Here is a 13,453-nt window from a genome sequence, read left to right as displayed (position 1 = left end):
TCGGTGCTTTGTGATGACCTAGAGGGGTGGGACAGGGAGGGTGGGAGGGAGGCTCAAGAGGGAGGAGATATGGGGATATATGTATGCATATGACTGATTCACTTTGTTGTACAACAGAAACTAATACAGTATTGTGAAGCAATTATACTCCAATAAAGATTAAAAAACAAACAAACAAACAAAAAAAGGTACTCAAGAAAAGAGACTATCTCTTTGTGGATTGTTTCAGCAAATTCTCAGGGAAGATTCTAATTGGCTAGACTTGGGTCATCTGCCTATATCAGAACGAACCACTGTAGCCAAGTACCCTGGTCCCCTGGGTCATGTGAGCATTCCTATTGTCAAACCTTGTAGAATAAGAATAGGAAAGGGTGGTTCCCTAAAGACATGCTGGGCAGGCCAAGAAAATAAATGTATCACTACAACAGCATCATTTCATTTGTTCTTCCTTTTCATTCTTATGAAGTAATATCTACCTTTATTTTGCAGATTAGAAAAATAGCCTTATAAAAAGTCAGTCAGGGCTTCCCTGGTGGCGCAGTGGTTGAGAGTCTGCCTGCCAATGCAGGGGACACGGGTTCGTGCCCCAGTCCGGGAAGATCCCACATGCCGTGGAGCAGCTGGGCCTGTGAGCCATGCCCGCTGAGCCTGCGAGCCATGCCCGCTGAGCCTGCGTGTCCGGAGCCTGTGCTCTGCAACGGGAGAGGCCACAACAGTGAGAGGCCCACGTACCGCAAAAAAAAAAAAAGTCAGTCATTTGCTCAAGTAACTTGGTTAGTAAAGAAAAGTTGGCTTTCAAACCCAGGTCTACCTGATTCCAAAGCTCCCTGATACTGTCTGGGAAGATAATGGCAGGAGGGCTTCACTGGTACCTGATTGCCTGTGGTGACTGCAGCAGAGAAGCTGGCACATGGCTGCGTGGGGTTATGGGTTGAACATCTGGGAAGAATCTGCTCATCAGATTTGGAACCAACCAGTTCCTGTCCAGGAAAGTGGATGAGGTGACTATATGAAGAAAAGGAGTTTCAAGTTGTGCTTAATGGAGACAGCAGGCTCCACAGATGGAGGACAGGGGGCAGCAAGATTAGTTCATCAGACAGACAGTCAAACGCCAAATTAGAGAGGAGGATGGTTGAAGCAAAAGAATTTGGATGAATCTGGGCAGCCCTAAGGAAGTGAACTCAGGAGGCAAGTTATAAGCACAGCACTTCCTAAGATGATCCTAAAAATTATTTACTTTCTATTGGTTCCTAAAGAACTTTGAAACATTCAATTCCTCCCAGAGTCAAGAGTCATCATCCAGGAATGAATTTTCACAACATTTAACCACAAATTAAAATGTTAACCTTTTCGTTGCTGGAGGCATGAGAGGAACCTATGAGGGCAGTCAGGGCATCAGGGCACAGAAGAGGAGTAAGTGGGAACGTGGGGCAATGGCTGGTTACTGATTAGCAGGATAGCATTCCCATATTTTAACAACTAGTATGACCATCATGGGTATTTGCCTGTTGACTAGAAGCTTTGACTTCACCCCTTTCCTCATGAGATTCTGGAGCCAGCAGCTACTTTTCACTACAACCCCCCACTTCTTGCTGCCAGGCTTCTTGGGAGTCTGGTCTATTCCAGGTACACCAGAAAAAAAGAGGCTAAAATCCAGACATACAACGGTTCAAATGTGGCCAAAGCAAGTTCTTAACATTTTCTAGACATGAAGGCATTTCTCTGATGTTTGTTCTCATTAATCTTGCCTTTTTGTCCTTTTCTCAGTGTCTATGTCTCCATACTTCACTAGGGGCTGAAGTTGAACTAAAGGCTCACACCAGACGCTCATGCATATTTCTGCATGTGTACTTGAAAGGAAACCCTTTGAAAGGAAGTGGTCCCTACTAGGCCAAAGCTGTGGGAGGAGAAAGTAAAGTCTGAAAGGTTGAAATGAAGGACAGAGATACAGACAGGTACTGCAGAAGAGTTGGGAGGAGACTTGGGGAGAGAGTTGGGATGTCAGTTACATCCATTAGAGTTAGGCAGAAATGCAACAGGTCATGCCCAAATGAATTAGAAAAATCAGTGGTGTACAACAACTGGGAATTATATAGGAAACAGAATCCAGGATGCAGAAAAGTGTATAGAAACCAGATTTCAAGATCCTCAGTGGAAGCAGAGAAGTAGAGAGATATTGCACCACAGTCAAGATATTTTATGAGCTGAGCTGCAGAGAACCTGGTATCTCAGCCCCCATGGCACTTAAATTCTTACGTTCATATAGGTCTCCCCCAAAGAAAGGTAGATGAAGTCAAACTGGATTAGATTAGACTGGATTAAATTGGAATGGATTGGACTAGACTGGATTGAATTGAATTGAATTGAATCGACCTCCAGTGGCTGAAGAGACAGGCAGTTCTCAGTAACTATAGCCAGAGAGTCAGAGAAGAAAAATCACACAACTTTCCACAGTCTGAGAACAGGTTGGAAGGGGAAAAAGAAAACATTTGATTTCTTAATCACAGGTTTTGGCCCCAAGCATCTTGTGTTTAATGTCCGAAAAGACTATCTGGTCTGCCAACTTTCTGTTTTGCACGACTGCCCAAATGGGTTACAGCTGTTCAGTTTGAAAGCTCCTGATTCTAAACCAACTATGTATCTTGTTCTTATGATGTGAATGCCCTATGAACACTTACGTTCTTTTCTGGAGGAATTTCATATCCTCCCTTTCAGAAATCAATTCTTCTTCAATAAGCCAGAGTTGCACATGTCCCCAAATTCTGTTACTACAGGAGTTAGTCATCATAGAATCCTTTAAGGCTTTCACTTCTAGTGTCTGCAGACACGTTTTCCCCAGGATCTCAGAGTACATCTACACGAGGACAATCCAACAATATGTCCAGGAATATGCTGAGGTTTGCCAGAAACACAGTAAAAAAGACTTTTCTGGTTGAGTTCTTTTTGCATTTCTTCCTTTATTTTTTGCCTCTTTGTCCCTATACATAGAAACCTTCTGAGATTTCCTTACAAATCTAATGAAGCTGAGATGGCTATATATTGACCATCTACCATATAAATAATGTTAGAGCTCAGCTGGGCATGAGACATGAAGTTTTATGGGTCATATATAACCAAATATAGCTAGAAGGAAAGGAAGACTAGAGCTGGGACCTTATAAAGTTCAGTTCCAGGGCCAGGGACTGAAGGGTTTCTGTTCTAGAAGTCATCTCCAGTGGAATGCAGGAAGAATTCTACTCTAGAAGTTATTTTAATGGTTATCAGTCCATTCCAGTAGCCTGGTGGACAAACAAAATTGAAAAGTCACAGAAGGCTTAGATGCATGGAAAAGGCAGTACCAGTGGAACCAATTGGGTAGCATCTTCATCCAGTTCTACATGTGCATTCAGAATTCTAGCCACGTTTTTGAAAAAGAAACAGCATAAGCAAGGAAGGCCAACTGTTCTTACAGCCACTCTTTTGGATTCAGAGGAGCATTCTAAATAGAATTAGCAATAGAAACTGAAAGAGAAAACCATGAGAGGGAGAAGGTAGGAGCAAGGTCTTAGTGTTAATATTGATGCCTAATCTAAAGAATAAATAAGTAAACAGAATTAGCATACCAAAATCTGTCCTGGATATGGTTTTCAGCAAAAGAGACTGGATTCTACATAGGATCCTAGCAACATTCAGATCTCACTTGGGAAGGGCCAAGGCTATTCACAAATAGGATCAAGAGAGGAATTGGCCCTACAGGTCTTAGGAATTAGGGCACCAACTCTGAGCAACCAGAGAATTCAGAGGTAGTAAAACAAGGAAGGTGCTGCCAGTTGGCTCATTCCAAATACCGTGATGTAGATCAACATCAAACAAGAAACAGTAAAGTATTAAGGACACAGTGAACACCAAAATTTGATAGTGTGGATCTTTCAAATTAGTGATTCTCAATGTTTAATATGCACAAGAATCATCTGAGGATCTTGTCTAATTGTAGATTCTGATTCAGTAAGTCTAGGGGAGGGCTTGAGGTTCTGAATGTCTAAGAATTTCCCAGGGGATACTCTTGCTGCTGGTCCACAGGAGATACTGTGACTAGAAGGGTCTAGAGCAATGGTTCTCAACTTTGGCTGCTTATTAGCTTTAAACAATGCTGATGCCTGGGTCCCATTCTCAGAGACTCTGATTTAATTGGTCTGGATTGGGCTATGTTTTCTGATGGTCTAAAAGCTCCCCCAGGTAATTCCATTTAGGAATCCATTTAGGGCCATTTCAATTGGTTCTCCAATGGATTTTAGGACAATGTTTTTGTTTTTAAAAAATTTTAATCCGACCAATAAGTTCTCTATTGATAGTTACAGATGTTTTAAGTGTTTAGAGTCCTAGGCACTCTGGGTATTTTTTCAATCCTGACACATTTCAGGATAGTAAATCCTGTTTAATTTTTTGTTTTGTAATTTGATTTGATAGTGATAACATTGTGTAACTCAGAGATTTTTTTGTTTCATTTGCCTTTAACTTTTTTTTTTTTTTACCTACTGTAAAAAGAACCTTAGAGTAATAGGTAGATGGGAAATTTATATTTTCCCTTTCTTTTAAAAACCAGTTCTTGGCTTCAGCAGTCTTCCCACAGCCCTCTCCTATTGTGTTCATTAACTTGGGTTGCTTGGATTGCACCCTAATGATGTGTTTGTTCTCTTATTACCCTCACAGACTCGAGCCAACTCCAAGAGCACATTCTTAGGAAGCTGATGCCTTTGTTTAATTCTGCATATTTCTTCTCTTAGGGAGAAAAGGCAAGTGAGGACAGTTATCAGTTACAAGATGTGTGGAACACATAGATAGTCTAGCACTCTACTGGGAAGATCCTTTGTGTGAAGAAGATCCAGTAACTTTCCACTTACATCATCTATTCTCTCAAATCTTGCTCCTTCCCAACCTCCCTACCTCCCTAGCTCCTCCACTCCCATTCCACCCCTACTTTCTATCATCCCAGAACAGAAGGATTCCATCAATTAAAAGATTGACTTATGAGGCCTTTGATTCTCTATTAAGCTGATTTTTTTTTCTTACTTGCTGTTGTTCTGTAGCATTTCAGAAACTACTTCATCCTAGGCACGATGCCTACAACTGGGGTTGGCTGCGACCAACCAATCTTGGTTTTATCCTCTGGGTATGAAAAGCTTGGTTTCTCCTAGGCAGAGATGAGTTCAATATAAGTGTGCTTTTCTTTACAAGATTGTTTTAAAATAAATATTTAATACAAAGATATAATGTTGTTTCTCAGAGGACCTTGCTATGCACTGATTTTCAGACTACAGATCATTACCCATTCGTGGACTGTGAAATAAATTTGGTGATTCTTGACCAGCACTGTCTTTAATAGATGAGGATGGAGGATAGAAGACAAAATATCAGAGAATATCTCCCATTGTACGTGTAAGAACCTTTTTTTGACACACAAATTTTTCACACAAATTTTTACTGTGAGTTGTGTTTAAAAGGATTAACAGCCACTGTCCCAAAGCAATCATCCATCAGTCCACCTTTACTCAAAGTCTTCCTAAACTATGATAATGCAATGATAACTTATTATGATTTTAAAATCTTCAGATATCAGCCTGCTGTTTTGGCACAAAGAGGCAATAGGGGTGTGTGTGTGTGTGTGTGTGTGCGTGTGTACACACACACCTCTCATAGATTAAAACCCCAAATTTCCATTTTTAATCAGATTTAAACACTGGATTTTATTTATTTCACTTTTATGCAGTCTCCTCATTGCCTACTGGGCTTCCTAACCACAGAGCTTTTTCTCCTCTGCAGTTTACATTTATTTTTTCCCCAATCACTTCGAGACCCTCTTTAAAGTTTTTTGAAGCTGTATTTTCCTTTTTAGGAGAAAGGAAACATCAGTAGTTCTTATAATCAAAGGGTCAAAAGGAAGTGAAATCCCATAGTTCAGTAGGGTTCTGGACTGCTGCTACCTCTGAGAGTTCACAAAGGCTTCCCAAGGGATAGAATGATTTGAAGGGAATCAAATTGGATCCTCATCCTTCACATATTTTCTTTCCTAAAATTGACTGGACTGGGAACATGTAAGAGTCAAACCATCCCTTTCACAATTGTCCTCTTCCACTTTACAAAAAGGTAGCATACGTTCCACTGCCTCTTAATATGGTGCACTGCTCCAGGTGTAAAAACTCATAACACTGAATGAATTCAAAACACGGGCGTTGGTTTGGGAACGTGAATGACCTTAATAACTGAATAACAAACCCGTGTGCATATCAGGTAATTTCCAAGTCATGCCTTCCATAAATTGAAAAAGTAAAACTGTGTTGTCAGATTCTAGATCATCAAAAATAATTTTTCAAAATACATCATGTGATTTTTGACAAATAGATCAAAAGGAGTTCCAAAAAATGAGTGACATTATTGTAACAAAAGTCTATGTATCCTCATCTACTTAATAGGTAAGCCCTTATTGATTACATCTATAAAAGTAAAAAAACTAGAATAAAAAATATGCTGTCTTTTCTCATTCTGGAAATGAGAAGTACTTATTCATGATAATGTGAATTAATCAGGAAAAATGACTATATCCATCTCATTAAATGATTCATTTTCAATACACTTCCACATTTTATATTTAATACTTCTCAAAATTTGTGATACATTTATACTGTTTTGAGTAACTGGCTGTTACTAATGATCACCATGATAAATCAATAAAAATAAATTTAACCTTTAGAGCCTTAGAGTTACAGGAAATATATTGCTATTTCAATTTACTTTCATATATATATTTTTAGTTAATCAATAAAGACAATTAATTAAAGACTTTCCCGTGTAGGGAATTCCCTGGTGGTCCAGTGGTTAGGACTCCCTGCTCTCATTGCCAAGGGCCCTACTTTGATCCCTGGTAAGGGAACTAAGATCCTGCACGCTGTGCAGCATGGCCAAAAAAAAAAAAAAAAAATCATAATAAAATAAATAAACAGAACATCAATATTATTTAAACAAAAAGACTTTCCAGCCTAAATATATATTACATTAGGATAAAATTCAGAGGGGGGAAATGCAATGAAAATATACTACTAAAGATAGCTTACTCATGTATTTTTTAATGGATGGTAATAGGTATAAATTCATATTATATTTAGATTCCACTGGGTAAATTTTTTAAAGTGTTGCAATAGTTTAATTTTACATGTGATACTTATATCTTTTGCAGTTATTTAATCTTTTGAGAGGCTGCTCTCAACTTCTGAGATGCTTTGAATTCTGTCTATGCAATGTTTATCTCTCTAAAGAAACTCGCTTTAACCTAAACAAAAAATCTTTTGACAAATAAAATTGCATACTTAAAATATAAAAAGGGGTATTTATTGAAAGTAAGTTTTCAAATTTTTTAGGAAGAACATAAACAAAAATATTTAAGGTCACTGATCTAGACTTCTCACAGCCTATTATTGTCAGAAATCTGTAAGGTCATCCCAATATAAGAATATGTATTTCTTCTACAAAATTGTTTTATGAATATCCTATGCTATACTTTTCCTAAGGGTAAAATACATGCTGAATACAGCCTCTCATCACCCAGACTAGTCTTAGTTGGCACGCTAAAACTGGCTGGAGTAGTAACTAGCAACATTGACCAGAATAAGAAACACAAAAGGAAGTTCACAACAACTTCATAATTCAGGATGCATTTAACAGATGGAGATGATTATCAGTATGGGACATTTGGTATTAAAATATTTTAATCAATTCTTGATAACTAGGCAGCCTCTTTTGGGAAGTACATGCACCATCAACTGGTAAACGAAATGAAAAAAATTTCAAAAAATGTTAAAAGTCAGAATTTGTTCCACTGTTCAAGATCTTGCACTGAACACATATATTTATTGCCTTTTCTCAGATATCCCTTAAAATGATGGCAGAGATACATAAAGGTATTTTGCCTAATAACAAAGGAAATGGATGTGGGGGAACACTAATGGGTGAGAGTTTTTAAAACTTTCTGAAGAAACAAAAACCAATGGAAACAAATAGAGGAAGCTATATTTTCAGAGGGTACCTCAGCCAAACAGGGAGTCAGGCAAAACCCCAAAGAGGCTATGGATTCAAAAGTGAAAAAGTGCAGGAAAAAGAGGGGATTACATTGAAAATCGATGCAATGAACTGCTACCCTATTATCTTTCTCCAGGTAGAACTAAATAAAAGGGTATTTCTTTAAGAAAATGTTGGGAAGGAAGAAAACTTTTCTCTACTTTTCTAGGTTCTTCTCGCTGGTCTAAGAATTAAATTGACAAGACCCAGATTAACAGGAGAAAATAAAATTTAATTTTGTATGTATGGCAACCCTACATACATGAGAGGGTCAGAGAGTCCACATACACAAGAAGTTCAAAAACAGAAAGGTAAAATAATCCACATGCCAAAGTGACACATTTTGAGAAGACTGTTCTGAACCCCTACAAAAGAAATTAATTTTTTCTAGTTTTTATTTTTGTTCTCTTTTGATCTCTTTTCGAATTATCTCTTTCCATGTGAGTCAAATTTTCCTAGTTTAATTTTAGTTAGCTTAATTACATTTCATGTTGCAGGCTTTCCTTGAATGCTTAATGATCCTTGGTTATCTGTTCTCATGTAAGCATAGGTGAGATTTTGCACAGTAAAGGAAACCATCGACAAAACAAAAAGACAACCTACTGAATGGGAGAAAATATTTGCAAACGAAATGACCAATAAGGGGTTAATATCCAACATATGTAAACTGCTCATACAACTTAACGTCAAAAAAACAAGCAACCCAATTAAAAAATGGGCAGAAGACTTGAATAGACATTTTTCCAAAGAGGAAATGCAAATGGCCAACAGTCACATAAAAAGATGCTCAACATCACTAATCGTCAGGGAAATATAAATCAAAACCACAATGAGATTTCACCTCACACCTGTCAGAATGGCTATCATCAAAAAGAACACGAATAACAAATGTTGGCGAGGGTGTGGAGAAAAGGGATTCCTTGTACTCTCCTGGTGGGAATGTCAATTGGTGCAGCCACTGTGTAAAACAGTATGGAGGTTTCTCAAAACTCTAAAAATAGAACTACCACATGACACAGCAATTTCACTCCTGGGTACATAGCTGAAAAAAACAAAACACTAAATTGAAAAGATACATGCACCCCAATGTTCATAGCAGCATTATTTACAATTGCTGAGATATGGAAGCAACCTAAGTGTCTATCAACAGATGAATGGATCAAGAAGATGTAGTACATATATTGATATATATATACATACATATACACACACACACACACAATGGAATACTACTCAGTTATAAAAAAGAATGAAATTTTGCCAGTGGCAACAGCATGGATAGCCTTGGAGGGTATTATGCTAAGTGAAATAAGTCAGAGAAAAATAAATACTGTATGATATCACTTATATGTGGAACCTACACAATACCACAAACTAGCGAAAATAACAGAAAAGAAACAGACTCACAGAAATAGAGGACAAACTAGTGGTTACCAGTGGGGAGAGGGAAGTGGGGAGGGGCAATTTAGGAGTAGGAATTAAGAGGTATAAACTATTATGTATAAAATAAGCTACAAGGACATATTGTACAACACAGGGAGCATAGCCAATACTTTATAATATCTATAAATGGAATATAACCTCTGAAAATTTTGAATCACTATACTGTACACCTGTAACTTATAAAATATTGTACATCAACTATAGCTCAATTAAAAAATAAACAAAATAAAATAAAATTCAGGAAAATCTAAAAAAAAAAAAGGTGATAGAAGGGCTGAGCAGAAGCTGTGTGTATGTGAATGGGGTTTGCCAATTACAAGGTTTTGCTTTAGGCTAAACAAATTAGGAAGCAGCTTTTACACTTGGACAGGCCCAAATTTCAGAGTAAGGAGGACTTTGCTCTGGGGTTTTAATAGCCATGTTTGAACGTACATTGGGAAAACTTCTAAGATTATAGGACAAAGAGAAAAAGAGACAAAAATATGAGAGTAAAGAAAAATGAAAATAAAGATTTACTTAGGAGGTCCAATATCTATCTGATTTAAATTTTAGAAAGACAGAATAGAGAAAATGAAAGGGAAAATTTCAGAGAAACAGAAGTAAATTTTCTAGACCTAAAGAAGAACATGGATATCTATATGAATGGATCTCTTGAGTGCCCAGCTGAATGAATGGACATGGCCCTACAGACACACCACCATAATATTTCAAAAGATCAAGGATAAACCAAAGATCCTAAAAGCTTTCAGGTCATGTACAAAAAAACCCCACAAAAAACAGTGGCCCCAATTTTTCATCAGCAACTGAATGCTAGAAAACTAAGCAGTGCTGTCAAAGTCTGAGAGGACTACATTCAGCCAAACTATCAATCCTGTATGAAGACAGAATAAACATATTTAGAGAAATGGAAGACTCAGAATTCTTGCCTCCCAGTATTCTTTCTAGGAAGTAGACTGAAGATAGACTTGTGATATTGTGATTTATAAGAAATATATATTTAGCCCCCATTCCGGTTCCTGGCATAGAGCTCCTAAAACCCTTCCTAAATGATGAAAGCAAAAAGGTGTCTTTTGTTATCTGAAGGGATTGACTTTAGGAAAGCACTTAAAGATGGGGGCTGGTTGCCAGGAGAACCAACCTTGTGATTAGAGGGTTGGAACTTTCGGTCCCACCTCCACCCCCAACATCTGGGAAGAAAAGAGGCACTAGAAATTGAACCAATCATCAAGGCCAATGATTTAATCAATCATATCCATGTAATGAAGCCTCGATAAAAACCCAAAAGGAGAGAGTTTGGAGAGATTCCAGGTTGGTGAACACGAGAGATTTGGGGAGAGTGGTGAGCCTGGAGACAGCATAGAAGCTCCAGGCTTTTCCCCATACCTTGCCCTATGCATCTCTTCCATCTGGCTGTTCCTAAGTTGTTTCCTTTTATACAAATCTGGTAATCTAGTAAGTAAAATGTTTCTCTGAGTTCTGTGAGCCACTCTAGCAAATTAAACCTGAGGAGGATGTCTCTGGAACCTCTGATTTATAGCTGATTGGTTAGAAGCACAGGTGACAACCTGAGCTTGTGATGGGTGTCTGAAGTGGGGGTGGGGAGGAGCAGCCTTATGGGAATGAGCCTTTAACCTTCAGGATCGGATGCTACCTCTGGATAGATAGTGTCAGAATTGAGTTGAATTATAGGACACCCAGCTGGTGTCAGAGAACTGTTTGTTGGTGATGTGGGAACCGCTCCATGCACACACACTTTAGAAATTGTCTCAGAACACCTTTTAGACTTCAGGAAAATGTGAGAGTAAACCCCGAAAGAAGAAAACATGGGATCCAGGAAAACAATAAATCTAATCCAGAGGAAGGGAAGGGAAGAGAAGGGAAGTCCTGAGATGATAACTTCACAACAGGAATAAAACAAACCTCAGATTCTGGGAGATCTCTGTGGGAAAAAAGAGAAAGTTGAAAGGCTTCCAATTCCTCTCAACCTTTCTCATATCATGGCACAAATAAAAATGGTAACCTATATCAGGCACACTGGAGTAAATGGAGGAAGCTGTATGAACCTGGAAGCCAACCTCTGTATGTTCTGTGAGCCTTGGGCCCCCCTGGCTGAGCGGAGGGCTGACTGACCAAGAACCTGGCTGATGTAGAAGCCATTCACGAAGTCAGTTGTTGGGAATTTCTAAATTACACAGTGTGGTTAAAAGCTTGGAATAACTTGATTATATAATTGGTGGCTTATTTTTTTAGAGAGAGAACCCAATCAAACTTTTGACAGGAATTATTTCTTTGGTGTGACACTGACTCATAGAGGAAAAAAATGTAATCTGAGGACACTATTTGACTCTTCGCAGCAAAAAATATTTACGTAGTCATAATATGATATTATTGATTTTCACCTTTTAGAGTCAACAAGGGTAAATAAATCAAGGGAAAAGATATAAAATGTAAATATTCTTAGTATTGACAATATTAAAAGAAAGATATAACTGATGAAGATTGAAAGGTAAAAAGAGGATGAGGATCGTGAAGGGAGGACTAATGACTTTATCTTACGCATTTGGGAACCAAGAGATACTGTCTATAAAGTGAGAGCCTTCCCTCAGATTTCTGCCATTGCCCTCAGCTACTGAGTTCCCAAAGAAGAAGAGTACCAAGTCTCACTTTTTGGATGTTCTTGACTGAGAGAGAAGCAATAGGAAAAAAAGCACCAAGGCACCAAAAGGTAGAAATTAAAAGCAACTGAAAATGACATTGGAAAAGTTTGCAAGAAAGGAGAAGACTTAAGGAAGAAAGATTTCATATTTCTGTTGCCAAATTGCTATTAGGAGTTAAATAAATGCTAAATGCCGAGAGAGAGAGAGAGAGAGAGAGAGAGAGAGAGAGAGAGAGACTGTCTGTGATTTATTAAATAAGAAACAGAGATTTAAAAATCCTCTTTGAAGATTCATGGAGGGACTATGAGAGTAGGAGAGACACAGAGGAGGTCAGTAGTGATACAAGATAGCTAAATTCTCATGATTCATGGCAGGAAGTCAAAAGGCAATGTCTAATTTTGATATATTAAGAAACTGCACCATAAGCATACAATTTAGACATATGGAGTAACCACCAGAAGTAAAAATTGAAGAACTTTCCTACTGTGTCTCCAGTACCTAGAATAGCAACTGGCTGATTGTAAGTGCTCAATAAATATCTGCTGAAAGAATGAATTTGCTGAATAATGTGCAGGAATGGGGGAGGGGATAAGGGAACTTGACACTGTTGCTTACATCCATTATAAGCCTGCAATAGTTCCATTTGCCCCTCTTTCCTTACAAACAAAATTCAGATTTCTACTCTGCAGAGAATGTGATCCCATCTCTAACAAGAAGTATGTCTTGATTAGTCTAATGAATCATGGTAATCCTACATCCATAACCAGTGACTGGATTAAAGGATGTCATATGGCCCAGTTCTGTCCAATGAGATATTAAAGGAGGATTCTTGGGAGACTGCTTTCCTCTTCTCTCTCTCAAAATTGACATGTCTGAATTTGATGCCTGGACTGTATAACCACCAAGAAGAAGCTAGACTGAGGGAAAAGCTAACATCCACAGAATGGCGGGGCATGGAAAGAACCTGAAACCTTCCTGACATCATTGAGCTCTCAGTTAAACAACCCTATCTCAACATGTCTTGCATGAGAGATAATAAACTTTCCTTTTTGTTCCAACTAGTTGAGTTGAGGGATACTGTTATTTGTTCCCAAAGCAAAACAACAGTAAAGGTCCTTCTGTATTTTTTGATATAAATAAACATAATAAAATATGTTTATATGTAAAAATAAAATAAATAAACATAATAAAAAAATTTAAAATAAAATAAAGCTGTATATAATTTCATCCAATTACAATAGAGGAGTATTTTTTTTAAAACACAT

The 13,453-nt window shown here is 37.9% G+C and overlaps 1 long non-coding RNA gene across 1 annotated transcript in view; it reads right to left on the bottom strand.

Moving 5' to 3' along the window:
- The window catches only part of LOC309804067, a 313,329-nt gene that overhangs the window by 123,693 nt on the left and 176,183 nt on the right, over window positions 1-13,453 (bottom strand). The window contains exon 3 of the long non-coding RNA XR_014294047.1: window positions 5,054-5,170. This is a non-coding gene — a long non-coding RNA (uncharacterized lncRNA). The remainder of the gene's footprint in view (window positions 1-5,053; window positions 5,171-13,453) is intronic.

Source organism: Mesoplodon mirus, assembly GCF_964341445.2.
Source record: "Mesoplodon mirus genome assembly, chromosome: 1".
In the NCBI taxonomy this organism is placed as follows: Eukaryota; Metazoa; Chordata; class Mammalia; order Artiodactyla; family Ziphiidae; genus Mesoplodon; species Mesoplodon mirus.
Note: the sequence above shows the minus strand (reverse complement) of the source record. Positions and strands in the feature narration are given on the sequence as shown.